The sequence below is a fragment of the Capra hircus genome, chromosome 19 (assembly GCF_001704415.2).
Source record: "Capra hircus breed San Clemente chromosome 19, ASM170441v1, whole genome shotgun sequence".
In the NCBI taxonomy this organism is placed as follows: Eukaryota; Metazoa; Chordata; class Mammalia; order Artiodactyla; family Bovidae; genus Capra; species Capra hircus.
The window spans coordinates 29,470,335-29,478,151 of record NC_030826.1 but is presented as its reverse complement, the minus strand read 5'-3'; the positions used below and the strand labels follow the sequence as shown (position 1 = coordinate 29,478,151).

General features: G+C 54.5%; 1 long non-coding RNA gene across 1 annotated transcript; it reads left to right on the top strand.

Annotated features, from left to right (window-relative positions):
- On the top strand, positions 389–6,870 carry LOC108638274. Its single transcript, XR_001919706.1, has 2 exons — positions 389–919; positions 5,883–6,870. It is a non-coding gene; the product is annotated as an uncharacterized LOC108638274 (long non-coding RNA).

The following is a 7,817-nucleotide window of genomic DNA, read 5'->3' as shown; positions in this document are numbered from 1 at the left end:
TGGGGGCTTCAGAGTGGAGAATCTGCAAGACGCACAGGCTTTTCCTGCTGCTGACATGGACTGCTTCTTACAGCACAATTTCAAGGTCTATTTACATGGACAAACCCTCTTCTCTAAATTTTACATGAAGCCTCCTGTCCCCGCCCAGAAGAGTAGGGCAGAAGGCAGGATGGGGGTGGGGGAAAGCCCCCAGCTGACCGCACATCTCAGGAGCCTGGGAGGACCCGCCCAGGACTGGAGAGGCCGGGGGCCAGGACAGCCCCTCCTCCAGACCCCTCCCCTGCCACGCCATTTGTTTGGCCCCCAGGGGACGACAATGTCAGGCTGTACCAGTGGTGATGTCAGGCTGCTTCCATCAGGGTCACACCTGAGCTATGAAACAGTTAAGAAATATCTTGCCCCACTGGCTGCGCGCTCATAAAGGGACGTCCACCTGTACTTCCGTGTGGCTCCAGAAAGGGCAGCTCTCTCTCTCTCTCTCTTGCTTGCTCATGCCCGGCGGGGAGAAAAGGGAGCGGCTGGCAGCACCACCCCCTGCCCATGCAGGCCGGCCTGGGGAGCACAGCTGGGCCCCTCCCGCCTCTGCCTTCCCGGCGATGCTCCTGGGGAAGCTGCGGGGAACGTGCCGCCTTGGACGCTGTGCTTTCTTCTTCGGCCTGGCCCTCCTGCTCGACGTCATAGGCCTGGTCCTTCTGCTTGTGGGCATCTTTGCCTCCCTTGACTTCTGGGACTTCTTGATCTACACGGGGTCCCTGATCCTGGCTTTCAGCCTGCTCTTCTGGATCGCCTGGTACACCCTCAACGTGGAGGTGCCTCTTGAGAAACTGGACTTGTAGTCTGGCCGTGGGCAGAGGAGGAGGGACGTGGGCTTCCTGGCAGGTGGAGGAGCACAGGGCTATTCTGCCCAGCCAGGGACCAGGTGAGTGCCCCTGACCGGCATGCAGGGCTGGTGGGAGGCTGGACCGAATAGGGGGGCGGGGGGGAGACTGAAGGGGCAGGTGGCCCGAGGACCACTCCCCGGCTAGACTCTGTCCACCTAGGTTCCACCAGCAGGTGCTTCCCTCCCTGGGGACCCCTTTTCCCATGGAAACTGGAAAGGGGGTCTCCACAGACACTATTGCTTCAGATCCACCACAAGGGTCCTGCCGTGCGGAACAGGAAGTTATCCCTTCAGCTTAGAACTTGGAGCGAGGAGCCCACCCGGGCTCTCTGTTCAGGAGAATGCTGCTGGGGAGAACTTTGAGTGCTGCAAGAGGATGGAAAGTTCCCTGATGGCCTTTTGCTTTCACCTTGTGGGCTACCTGCTGCAGGAGGAAGCGGAGCAGAACCTTCCAGAATGGCCCTTCTCATTTCCTTCCTCCTGCATCTGCCCAGATGGGACATGCAGAAGGGGTCAGGACCTGCCCCCTTCATGTCCCCTCTCAACGCACCTGCCTCCTCTCTCAGTGGTGCCCCCACCCCCCGCTCCCAGGCAGCCTGCGCCCCACCTGTCCACCCCCAGCCAGGCTGAGAGACGGGGAAGCCGAGGGACCGTGACTGACCATTTCATCCCAGCTGGGCCAGCACTGGGTTGACCGCGTGTAACCAGGGAGGCAGATAATTGTAAGGTGTTTCACATGAACATGAAATGCAAAAGACAGAGCTGGCCCCCACAACCCTGAACTAGAAGTGGGCGGATCTCCCCAGAGGACTGAAGTTGGGGTCCTGGTCAGTTTGGTCATCATCCCCTCCTCCAGGTGGGCTGGACCCTGCCCCTAGGCACAGCTGGGCACTCTCTTTTGATAGCTGCATGGGAACGCAAAGGTCATCTTCGGGTTGGAAGGAGGCAATAATAACTGTGTCTTTTCTGGGGGATTCCACCTGACTCTTGGAAGGGGGAGAGGGAACAGTAGTTTGGAGAGGTTTCAGAAGGGGAGACTGAACTGTTTTCGGCAGGTGAAAGGACAGAGATGAGAAGTCAGAGCACCTGGGCCCTGCTCAAAGCAGCACCACCTGTTTGCTCAGGAGGCATCACGCCTCAGTATTCCCTATTTACAATTCCATCTGTAAACTGGGGATAATGGCCTGCCCTTGTTGCAACACAAGGATGCGTCAGGCAATGTGCAAGGAGCTGGGGATGCGGTGAAGAGTAAAACACACTAGCTCTTTATCCTCAGGGAATTCCCATCAGGTGAGAGATAGACATGAGTCAGCCTCACCAACAAGGCATCAATACAATAATAGTCTGGTGAGGATTAGGAAGAAAAGGGATATTGCTCCTTGGGAATGTTCAGCAGAGAAACTGACCCAGAAGGTGGAGTCTTACGGAGGGAGGAGGGGGCTTGAGCAAAGATCCTGGGGTAGCAGGAAAGAGAAGACAGCGGAGTGACTGAAGGACAGGCGGCAAGTGCAAGGGAGGCTCAGGGCCCTGCGGCAGAGGGAGGCCAGACCAGGCAGGGCCTAAAATCCTTTTAGTCGTGATTTTAAGAACAAGAAGGAGTCATTAAAGAGATGTAGAAAGGGGTAGGCACTCGACGTAATTTGATCTGTTTCCAAAAGGCCACCTTGGCCAAAGGCACGGATGACAATGATGGTGACCCGTGCAAGCCCTTCTGGGGAGTTCAGTCGCTCGCCTAAACTACAAGCGGTCCCCGGTTCAGTCTCCTTGTCCTGGACATCCTCCCTTCATTGGATTGAAAGTAGTTCAATAACCCAGTGATGAAGACCACGGGTCAAGACTCAGACTGTCTAGTTTGAATCCAGCCTTGTTTCTTACTAGCTGCAAGACCCGGGGCAAGTTACAGACTAATTATAAACTAGTTATGACTCCATGACCTAGTTTCCAAATCTGGAAAATGGAGAGGGTGCTAATAATAGCCTCTGTTTCAGAGATGATGCTAATGATATCCCCACCCTCATAAGGGTGCTGCAGAGATTAAGTTCATGTGCGTAGAGCACCATACAAGTGACAGCTGATGAAACAAGGGGCCCTCAAATAAACCTGTGTCCTGATGCGGGTAGCCAGCCCATTACAGCGGGATGGGACCTTCCAAGGAGACAGACATCCCTGAAGCCTTCCCGACCAGTTCCTCAAGCAGCAGCATATGGTGTTAAGATTCCCCAGTGGATATGAGTGAGGGTCGCCCCAGAACTCCAGACTTCTGTCTGGGCTCAAAGGGACGTCAAAAGTTGTGGGTCCGCTGTGGTCTTACTGATCACAATCAAGCAATATCTCCTTCATCGGTTCAGTCCCCAAACTCTGAGTTCTACAGGACTCGAGAGTCAGCTGGCCCTTCCATCCAGCTCAGCTTGGACCCGCATCCCTGACGGTATCTGGGGCTGCCCAGAGTGACAGGTTACAGGCGGCCGGGACCCACCATCCACGGTGAGCAGCCCCTGACTGACCTCGGGCAAGTCATCCGAAGTCCCTCTTGGAGTAGAAGGTTTGGTCCCCAGGAGAGGTTTCAGATTGTCTTCTGCAGAGGCTGCTGGGGGCTGGGGCGGCAGCGGCAGGCAGAATGCCCACAGCCCACTGTCCCACCACACACACACCAGAGCCGTGGGGTTTCCAGTATGAAGGTTCATACCAGACCTTCACATAAGACTTCATGAATTTGAACCCAAGTTTCGATGCTAAAAGATATTTCTGCAACGCCTCGACCCACCCACTTCCTTTCTGTGACCTGTGTCCCTGAAGCTCTCTCCGACCATATTCACGATTTATGGTCAGTTGATAACTGGCTCAGCCAGTTCTGCAGCCCTACAAGTGGAGCAAAGGGAAGACTGCGTGCCCCAGAGGCTTGGTGGGGTGGTTGCTAGGACACCCCCACCCCACCCAACCGGAGACCAGCAAGCAGGTCGCCCCCAAGCAGCAGTCAGGATGGGGCAGGGCCACCCTGCCTCTAAAACCTCCCAGACATCCCAGGAATTTTGGGATGAGCAGCTCATTTTTAATCCCTCAACAATGTACCAAGCGGTTTTATAATTCAGTCGCTCTATTTTCCAAAGCTTTGCTTGCTCCACGCTCTCCTGGTTGGGCATCTTTTGTGGATAAAGTTCCCGCAAAGGCAGGGGAGGACGCGTCCTTTCACAAGAGGGGGTGAGTTTACACTCCCCCCAAAATGCACACACACACACCACACACATGTACTCACATCCCTGCCCTCTGCACACATTCCCAATGTACACCCCCTCCGCGTCCCCTCATAAACATGCCCACAGGCACACACACACTACGTGCACACCAACCTCTCCCACCACACACACCCAGCTCGCACACACTCTATCGGCGATACACTCTCCCCACACACCCACACACACCCACATTCCTTACCTACACCTTCCATACACATCAACACCCCACGCACACACACATGTCACATGGCCCTCACCCGCTGCACACACACATTCACACACACACATAAAAACCTCACAGTCACAAGGCTTCCACATCCCATCTGCCCTGTTCACACACAAACAGGCCCTCACACCTGCCATGCACATGCCAGAAAGACACCCCCACAGCAACAAGCACTTCCTCTCCCAGCAACCAATGCTGAAAGGTGTGGAAAGGTGCCCAGCCCCGAGCCCTGGGAAGAGCACTTCTTCCTGCTCACAGGCTCTCCTCTCTGCCTTGGAGGGGCCAGTGAGGCTGCGAGGTTGGTTCAGAGCAGAGCCGGCTGGAAAGGCCTGCCTACCTGCGCGGTGCGTGCTCTGGGGCTGCAGGAAGAGCTAAACTCTCTCCAAGTCCTGGAGGAACTGTTTGTTAGTCTAGGAGAAAGCAAGCAAGTACACAGGGCCTCGAAAATGTACGCAGAAGGAGCACGGTCTCACAGGGGCCTGAAAGCCCGGATGAGGAAGAGGGCTGGGGGAGAAGGGGGCTGACGTGTGGCTTCAGCTTCTGGGTCCCAAGCAACAGATAAGAGCTTGCCGGGCAGAGCCGGCACCTGGGGAGGCCCAGAGGGAAAGGAAGGGAAGAATGAAAAGATGGCCCAGAAAGCGTACACAGACGCCGGCGACCAGGGCTTGGGGTCCTCACCACTGAGCTTGGAGGACGTTGAAAGCCAGATGAGGAACCTGGCACTTGGAAAGCAAGGAGGGACTTTCGATGACTCCGTGGTCTGGAGGGTGACTCGGCTAGGCTCTGACTGAGGAAGAGAAACCTGGTGTCACTTGCAGCAGGGGCTGGGGAGGAGAGGCATGGAGACTGCAGGGGCGGGCTGGGGGGGCATTTGAAAGCAGGGGCAATAACAAGAAACTGAACCAAAGTGATGGCTGCAGGGAGGAGGGGAGAGGGACAGAGACCATGTGGGTGGACAACAGATGCCCAGGGGACATCCCAGTCTCCCTCAAGGGGAAGGGGGAGTGGTCGTGTCACAGGCTTCAGAAAACACTCCCACCGTGGCATCAGGAGAGGTCAGGGGAAGGTGCAGGCTTGCTCAGAATCGGGCCTTTTCCTCTGCAAAAGCAGAGCTGGGGGTGCAGGGGATACTGATCAGCAGAACTGCCCAACAGGCCTAGAATGTGCAGAATTTACACTCAGAAAGGGGCTCATACATGGAGTTGGAGGCAGGGGCTGAAGACAGGACTGTGGACGAGATTGAAGCGGGTGGGATGGTGGAGGAAAGGAAGGTGGGTCAGTATTCATTGGGCTCGTCACTTACTTTCAAGACTTCATTTGATGCTTACAACTCTGTGGGTTTGGGGTTCAGATCCCCATTTTATAGGTGAAGAAACTAAGTCTCAAGGTAGTTTCAGGACTAGCTCTGAAACTGTCGAGAGCCAGCATTAGAATTCACACCCGAGTCCAGCAGACTCTGAGAACCATGCTTGTTTCACCCTGTCCAGGCTTGAGTTGACAGGTTCAAGTCTCAGACTGATCTATTTCGTCTTCATTTATTCAGCCCAGGTGCCATCTGATGGAGAAGCAGCAAACAGATGCCCTGTCTCTGCAGCACCTCCTGTAACAGGACCCACAGGAGCCAGGGGCTTTCAAAACACCTGCCAGGATGTCCAGAGATGGCTATGAGGGCCGGGCTCCATCAAGACACCCAAACCCCTGCCCCTGGCCACTGGCTGACTGCTGCTGGTGCTCTAACTGTCTGTGAGGGTCTGGAGAGCCCCTAACATTTGCATAGTGGGGTTTTATGGCAATAACTCCACTGTGGGCTTGGGCAGTCAATGAGAAGTCCCATCCTCCAAGGCTCCTCTCATTAATGTCCCTTAAAAATATATATATATTGGAACCAAGTATAGAAGTCCAAATGAGGGTTCTTCGAGCACACATCATTTGGAATTGCTGCTCCTTCGGCTCTTCAGACAGACTGTGTGAGCCCCTGGATGATCTACCTCACTCATCCTTCCGTGTCGTCCAGTCAGCACATGGGTGTATATTTCAACTTGCCGGCTGACAAGGCAAATGCAGAGCCAGTGCTGAGGGTAGGGGCCCCCTTCCTTGGCTCTGGACACCGGGAACCACCAATGCTGCCCCCAACTTGCATAGCTGGACCATGTTGGGGGGGCTCGCGTCAAGCTTTCAGTCAAATGAAACCCTCTGGGGTTTTTCTGACAAGCAAGCTGGGCTCCGCTGCACTGTCCTTGAGTCACTCATTTCTTGATTTTAAGATCAGTATTCTATTTTTATCTTGATTCAGCTGCATCTAATTCAGTGCAACCCAACTGGAGTACCTGGATTCGGGGCGGGGGGCGGGGGACGGTCAACCTTCACAAGCTCATCATCACTAATTTATATTTTCCATGGTCTAATTTTGTACTTTTTATTTATTTCTCACCCTAACTGTGTATGTGTTTCTTAGATGCTGCCTCATATCTTTTGTGGTATGAGGTAGTTACCTAAATAAAAGATTCAACTGGCCTTTTGCTTCAACTCGACATTAACTCTTTCTGGGGCTTTCTGGGCGGCACTAGTGGTAAAGAACCTGCCTGCCAATACAGGAGACATAAAAGACATGGGTTTGATCTCTGGGTCAAGAAGATGCCCCGGAGGAGGCCATGGCAACCCACTCCAAAATTCTTGCCCACGGACAGAGGAGCCTGGATGGCTACAATCCATAGGATGGCAAAGAGTCAGACGTGACTGAAGCAACTTAGCATGCACACATACACACACAACCTGCTTCTGAGTCTATGTGGTTCCATAACGATACCCAAACTCCCAGCTTTAGGGCAACTTCTCATTTGTTTCACCTGCCTCTGTTCAAATCCTGGAATCATATATTCAGCTCAGCACCTCTTAGGAAGAAACACACAGAACGGGGTGGGTGGAGACAGTACATGGGTTATCCTAACACCATGGAAGCTTCTGGAAGCTCTGTGCTTGGCCACCAGCCTGGCTTCTCAGAATTAGGCTGGACTTGGGAACCTGAGGGCTTCCCCTCAGACGGTGGCCCAGAAGGTAAACAATCTGCCTGCAGTGGTAGGAGAACCCAGGTTCGATCCCTGGGTCAGGAAGATCCCTTGGAGAAAGGCATAGCAATCCACTCCAATATCCTTGCCTGGGAGATCCCATGGACAGAGGAGCCTGGCGGGCTACAGTCCATAAAGTCACAAAGAGTCGGACACGACTGAAGCGACTTAGCACACATGCACGCACCTGGGTTAAGAGCCAGAACTGAGAAGGCACACTTAGGCAATGTGTGTGCAATGTCGGGGTGTTCCCATGGGGCAAGGCTTGGTCTGCAACCGAGCACCTGCCAGGGCAGGACAGTATCTCAGGGATCCCTGATGGCACAGAAGTAGAGGCCACAAGCGCCACACTCCATCCCAGAGATGATGGGAGCAGCACCCTGCCAATGGGATGCAGATCCCCCAGGGGTCTC